We start from the raw sequence: 6,756 nt of genomic DNA, 5'->3' as shown, positions 1-6,756 counted from the left end.
TTCGTTTAAGATCGCAAGTTTTTCAGGACTTTTCGGTCATTTGTATCGCATTCAGCGCAAATTCTGCCTAGAAAATTTGCAGTTGTACTAAAATTTATAATGAACGCTTTACATTTCGATCATTTTACATTAAAATCAGATTTTTTTTCCTCGTTTTCCAAGACGCACGTGATCAGTCTGCTGGGAAACTGACAGTAGAAAGCGGAAGACGTGCTACTGATCGAGAGAGAATGCTGGAGCACAGTTGCTCAACCAATCAGCGCCCTCTATTCATTGAGAATTTCGGTAATTAGCCAATCAAAACTCGCACAAGAATGGAGAATCTTAATAGCGTAACGAGGACTTCAAATGTATCATTCAACCATATTGTATCTAAAGCTTTATCTAAAGCTTCGAATATTTCAAGAATCAATAAACAGATTTATGAGAATGACATATACATAATTTGCAAAGGACGTAAACATACCATAAAAAGGGAAATTATACGATGATAAACAGAAAAACGGACAATTCTGGATGTAACAGATGTCATTGTTCTGTTGTTAATCTATGAAAGTCACATCTCACGTTTTCTACATACTTTATCAAATCAATCCTTTAATGTTGCTTCTCTTCGTAAAATGTAATAATAATAATAGTAATGATAATGAAAATAACTGATGATACTAATGTTAGCAAAGGAATTATCATATCTATGAACAAGTTACGTAGATATTCATATTTTCTTGTTTTGTTGATATATATATATATATATATATATATATATATATATATATATATATATATATATATATATATATATATATATTGAAAATCTTAAGTGAAAGATGGACTACTAGTGTCAAAACCTCATATCATCATAGCAGATGAAAAATGTTGGCTAGTAAGAGGTTCGCCGTTACAACACATTTCAAGCAATACGTTACCATCAGAAATAATTAACAAACACATAAATTACACTTAATGAAAAATACTTTACTGCCGCGAGGGTTGTAATGAGAGAATGCCTTACGAGAGTAAAATGCTCTTTTGTTGCCACTTTCTTACTTTTTTCTTTCTCTTATTCTAATACACATGGATCGTACAACCATATTTGATGTAGGTGAGTGTGTGGTGCACTTGGTGTTGTCTTGTTCACGGGAACAACAGACCTGCTGAGGTAAGTCAAACACAGCCTACGGTTTCCAGATAAAGGTTAAAGTACTAAGAAAATACTCCGGAAATTCTGGAAGTCGACGTCCATTACTATGATATATTACACTTGTGTGTGTACACCACACACACACACACACACACACACACACACACACACACACACACACACATACATACTCCATGTCTTTATATATATATATATATATATATATATATATATATATATATATATATATATATATATATATATATATTGGAAAGGATCACAATTTTGCGCGTGATCAAGATATTCCTATGAGTCCACGGGGAAAATGAAACACGATAAGTTCCCAAGTGCAGTTTCGTGTAATAATCACATCATCAGGGGAGACACAAGAGAGAAATATAACAGTCAGTTGATATACATCGAAGAGACGAGGCTAGGACGCCATTTGGTAAACATGTGATTGTCCAAAACATACAACGAGCGTTCATAAACTTATCATTTTACAAATTTTATCAACAATAAAGTTATCTAATTTGTATAGACCATCACTAATATCAAGATTATAATTCTTTGTGTTTTAAGTAATAGAAGATTCAATGATATTTCTATTGGTAATAGAGTTAGAGTTAATAACTGAGATGGCGTTACTCCAGTCAATACAATGATCATAGTTTTTAACGTGATTAAACAAGGCATGTTGACATGAGTAATAATGGAGTTAAATTATCATCACTTCAATCTATGCTCCTTAGGGCATTACGTATTTGCGGTCCAGAGTTTATTGATGATGAGTTTGAGAAGAAATATTCTATTGGATCTAAGTCAAAGTACCCTAGATCTTTCATTGATAAATCCCTTAAGTTAGCAAAGAAATAATTTTATAGAGTTGAGCCTAAACCTCCCATTGACACCAAGAATCTTTTAGTCCTCCCTTTTAATAATAATTTCACTTTGCCTACCATGTTGCCTAAATCCTTTAATGTAAATGTTGCCTTTAGCAACAATTATACTATAAAGAATATCTTAATCAGGAATTCACCAGAAAATTCTCTTGGATGCATCTATAAAGTGCCTTGTGGAAACTGTGATAAATTTTATGTTGGTCAGACTGGTCAGGGTCTTTCTGTTAGACTTAAGCAACATAAATATAGTATAAGAACGGGACAAGAATCAAATGCCTTGTTTAATCACGTTAAAAACTATGATCATTTTATTGACTGGAGTAACGCCATCTCAGTTGTTAACTCTAACTCTATTACCAAGAGAAATATCATTGAATCTTCTATTATTAAATACACAAAGAATTATAATCTTAATATTAGTGATGGTCTATACAAATTAGATAACTTTATTGTTGATAAAATTTGTAAAATGATAAGTTTATGAACGCTCGTTGTATGTTTTGGACAATCACATGTTTACCAAATGGCGTCCTAGCTTCGTCTCTTCGATGTATATCAATTGACTGTTATATTTCTCTCTTGCGTCTCCCCTGATGATGTGATTATTACACGAAAGTGCACTTGGGAACTTATCGTGTTTCATTTTCCCGTGGACTCATAGGAATATATATATATATATATATATATATATATATATATATATATATATATATATATATATATATATATATATATAGATGTGTGGTAATAAAAAGAGTGTGGTTGAGAGAGCAGAGGAGGGTGTTTTGAAATGGTTTGGGCACATGGAGAGAATGAGTGAGGAAAGATTGACCAAGAGAATATATGTGTCAGAGGTGGAGGGAACAAGGAGAAGTGGGAGACCAAACTGGAGGAGGAAAGATGGAGTGAAAAAGATTTTGAGTGATCGGGGCCTGAACATGCAGGAGGGTGAAAGGCGCGCAAGGAATAGAGTGAATTGGAACGATGTGGTATACCGGGGTCGACGTGCTGTCAATGGATTGAAGCAGGGCATGTGAAGCGTCTGGGGTAAACCATGGAAAGCTGTGTAGGTATGTATATTTGCGTGTGTGGACGTATGTATATACATGTGTATGGGGGGGGTTGGGCCATTTCTTTCGTCTGTTTCCTTGCGCTACCTCGCAAGCGCGGGAGACGGCGACAAAGTAAGTGATAAATAAATATATATATATATATATATATGGAAAGCTGTGTAGGTATGTATATTTGCGTGTGGGGACGTGTATGTATATACATGTGTATGGGGGTGGGTTGGGCCATTTCTTTCGTCTGTTTCCTTGCGCTACCTCGCAAACGCGGGAGACAGCGACAAAGCAAAAAAAAAAAAAAATATATATATATATATATATATATATATATATATATATATATATATATATTCCTATGAGTCCACGGGAAAATGAAACACGATAAGTTCCCAAGTGCACTTTCGTGTAATAATCACATCATCAGGGGAGACGCAAGAGAGAAATATAACAGTCAGTTGATATACATCGAAGAGACGAAGCTAGGGATATATATATATATATATATATATATATATATATATATATATATATATATATATATATATATATGTATGTATATATATATATATATATATATATATATATATATATATATATATATATATATATATATATATATATATATATATATATATATGTGTGTGTGTGTGTGTGTGTGTGTGTGTGTTGTATGCACACGGCCAGCTTTTCGTGCGCTGCAGGAATTTCATAGAAAAGTTCCAGGTACAGTGAGACAAGCATCACCGCTCTCTTTGTTTATGTTAATAATTCCTAAGCGTCAACAGGCGGCGGTAACGGAGCCCTTGTGGTCTGCTGGGCATCTTTACAGTTGACGGAAAGGTCCCTCCAAATGTTATACAACGGGAGAGAGAGAGAGAGAGAGAGAGAGAGAGAGAGAGAGAGAGAGAGAGAGAGAGAGAGAGAGAGAGAGAGAGAGAGAGAGAGAGAGGGGGGGGGGGGGGGCGACGGGAAGCTGGCAGGATTTATGGCCCCTTGAGTGAAGTTACCAGATATGAAGAAGGGGAATTGAAGACACCAGACGAATTGGGCCATTACATGGAGAGTAGCAGACCTGGCCTCCACCACTGACGAACAACGAACTAGTAAGATCACGCAACCCAAGCAAACCAGAGGTAGCAAGACAACTAAGGCAAGTGATGTTTCAAAAACCAAGTTATCTTTGACGATCCAGTTGTACAGCTGCTTGGCTCTGTAACTGCACTTGGCATTCACATAACGACTGATCTTTCTTAGAAGCTCCATGTAACTAAAACAGATCACTTTGTTCCAAAAAGCTAACATCGACATGGGTGCACGTAGAAAACTCACATTAAAGAATACCTAATGACCTATGACGACGGGAATGAATAAAGGCAGCAAGTATGAATTATGTACATTTGTATATATGTATTTGTCTGTGTATGTATATGTATACGTTGAAATGTATAGGCACCTCACACCACACATTGTCCTCAAACATCTCATTTCCAGCACATCCACCCTCCTGCGCACAACTCTATCCATAGCCCAAGCTTCGCAACCATACAACATTGTTGGAACCACTATTCCTTCAAACAATCCCATTTTTGCTTTCCGAGATAATGTTCTCGACTTCCACACATTCTTCAAGGCTCCCAGAATTTTCGCCCCCTCCCCCACCCTATGATCCACTTCCGCTTCCATATATATATATATATATTTTTTTTTTTTTTCAAACTATTCGCCATTTCCCGCGTTAGCGAGGTAGCGTTAAGAACAGAGAACTGGGCCACTGAGGGAATATCCTCACCTGGCCCCCTTCTCTGTTCCTTCTTTTGGAAAATTAAAAAAAAAATGAGAGGGGAGGATTTCCAGCCCCCCGCTCCCTCCCCTTTTAGTCGCCTTCTACGACACGCAGGGAATACGTGGGAAGTATTCTTTCTCCCCTATCCCCAGGGATAATATATATATATATATATATATATATATATATATATATATATATATATATATATATATATATCATATAGGGACAATAGTTAGCTCCTCCCAGTCTACAGCTACAGATGGAAACTAGACAGTATGGCAAAAAGCACCTCCCACCGATCATTATGGTTGGAAACAGAACAGGAAAGCAGAAGGCTCTTCCTCATCCACCACTATAGATGGAGACAAGATATCAAAACAGAAAGCTTGTGTTCGGTTTTCTTTATATTACTCCTTGAATTAGTTGTTCAATCTGTACAGAGCTGAACCTTTCATATATGGAGGCCTGATCTCACATCTGTTGGGGGACGGCTCTTCCTGCCCACTATTATCTTGGGAGAGTTTAGTCAAAATAGAACCAGGAGAGAACTGTCTCATGAAGAACAGAGCAGTGTGTACATAGGCGGAAGACGACCCCTTCATGGGGACTACACAGGTCAGTATTCACAGCTTGTTGTTTGGTTACTTATGGAAATCTCTTCCGTCAATGCACAGCCTCATGGAGGAAGGTATTTAATGGCAGTTATGTTGGTCAAATTACAGTCGTTTGGTGGGTGACTGATGGGGGGTTATATTGGCCAACACACAGCTTGGCGAAGTATCTTTCAAAAGGTTACACTGGTCAATAAACAGCTTTGTATGATAGCTCATTATGGGGACCCCATTAAACATCACACTGCCTAATGAGGACTATTTCACAAGACAATACCTTGACTGGTAAAGGCAGTTTCATGGGGAATTACAACTGTCGATATACCCATACGTAATGGCTATTTCATAGTCATTACGTTGGCCAATAATCAGCCTGGCAAGGGGGTACTTCAAGGGTATAACATTAACAAATCCCTAACCTCATAATGAATACGTCATGAGTATGACATTGGTCAACATAGATCCTGTTGTTGGAAATTCCATGGCGTACGCTGGTCAATACACTGTCTCGAGGGTAGGGTCAACACCAGTGTGGGAGAATGACAGGCAATAAAGCCTTTAATGGATTGACCAAACGAGTCAACATCAGTGTTGACCGGGAGTTGGTCGTGAGGGTGACTTGTGTTGAACGCCTTATGAGGTTAAGTAATGAGTGTCTGAATATCAGGTCATCTGGAGATGGGACGAAGATGTTGCTAAACCTATCTTTTCCATGTACTCCCGTGTACAACAGCCTGCACCGTATCAGGATGAGAGTAGGCATCCACAGAAGTATATTCAATACCTTAAAACTTCATAACAAATCAGTACAGGAAGGTATGATCTAGCGATAGAAACTTAGGAATGTCGCATATATGATGGACATATCTAACTAAATATAGATAACAACAAGACGTAGACATAACAACATGTCCTCTGTGAATGTATCGACGATGGCTTGCTGGGAAACAGAGCATCCCAAGATGACATGGAGTGAATTAGGTAACTTAAGAATTACTTCCAACAAATGAATTATGATAAAAGTCTTTTCTCTCACTTAAATCCATGCACCTCTTCGCCTCCTCCTTTATCTTCACCATTCACTGTTTTTCTTGATCTTGTACATCATCTCTCTAATTTCGTCTTCAGCTTTTTTCTTTCATCTTTTCTCTTTTCTCCAACGTCTCTACTCACGTTCCCCTTCACACACATTTTGGAATGGCGTCCTCGTCTCCTAACACTATACAGCCGCAAACCACCTGAAGACCCC

At 37.3% G+C, this 6,756-nt stretch overlaps 1 long non-coding RNA gene across 1 annotated transcript in view; it reads right to left on the bottom strand.

Moving 5' to 3' along the window:
• Positions 1 to 6,756, bottom strand: part of LOC139757104 (uncharacterized) — a 324,993-nt gene that overhangs the window by 218,153 nt on the left and 100,084 nt on the right. The gene's annotated exons all lie outside the window — the stretch shown is intronic.

Source organism: Panulirus ornatus, chromosome 24, assembly GCF_036320965.1.
Source record: "Panulirus ornatus isolate Po-2019 chromosome 24, ASM3632096v1, whole genome shotgun sequence".
Classification (NCBI taxonomy): domain Eukaryota; kingdom Metazoa; phylum Arthropoda; class Malacostraca; order Decapoda; family Palinuridae; genus Panulirus; species Panulirus ornatus.
The sequence above is the reverse complement of the archived record's forward strand: the minus strand, read 5'-3'. Positions and strand labels throughout refer to the sequence as shown.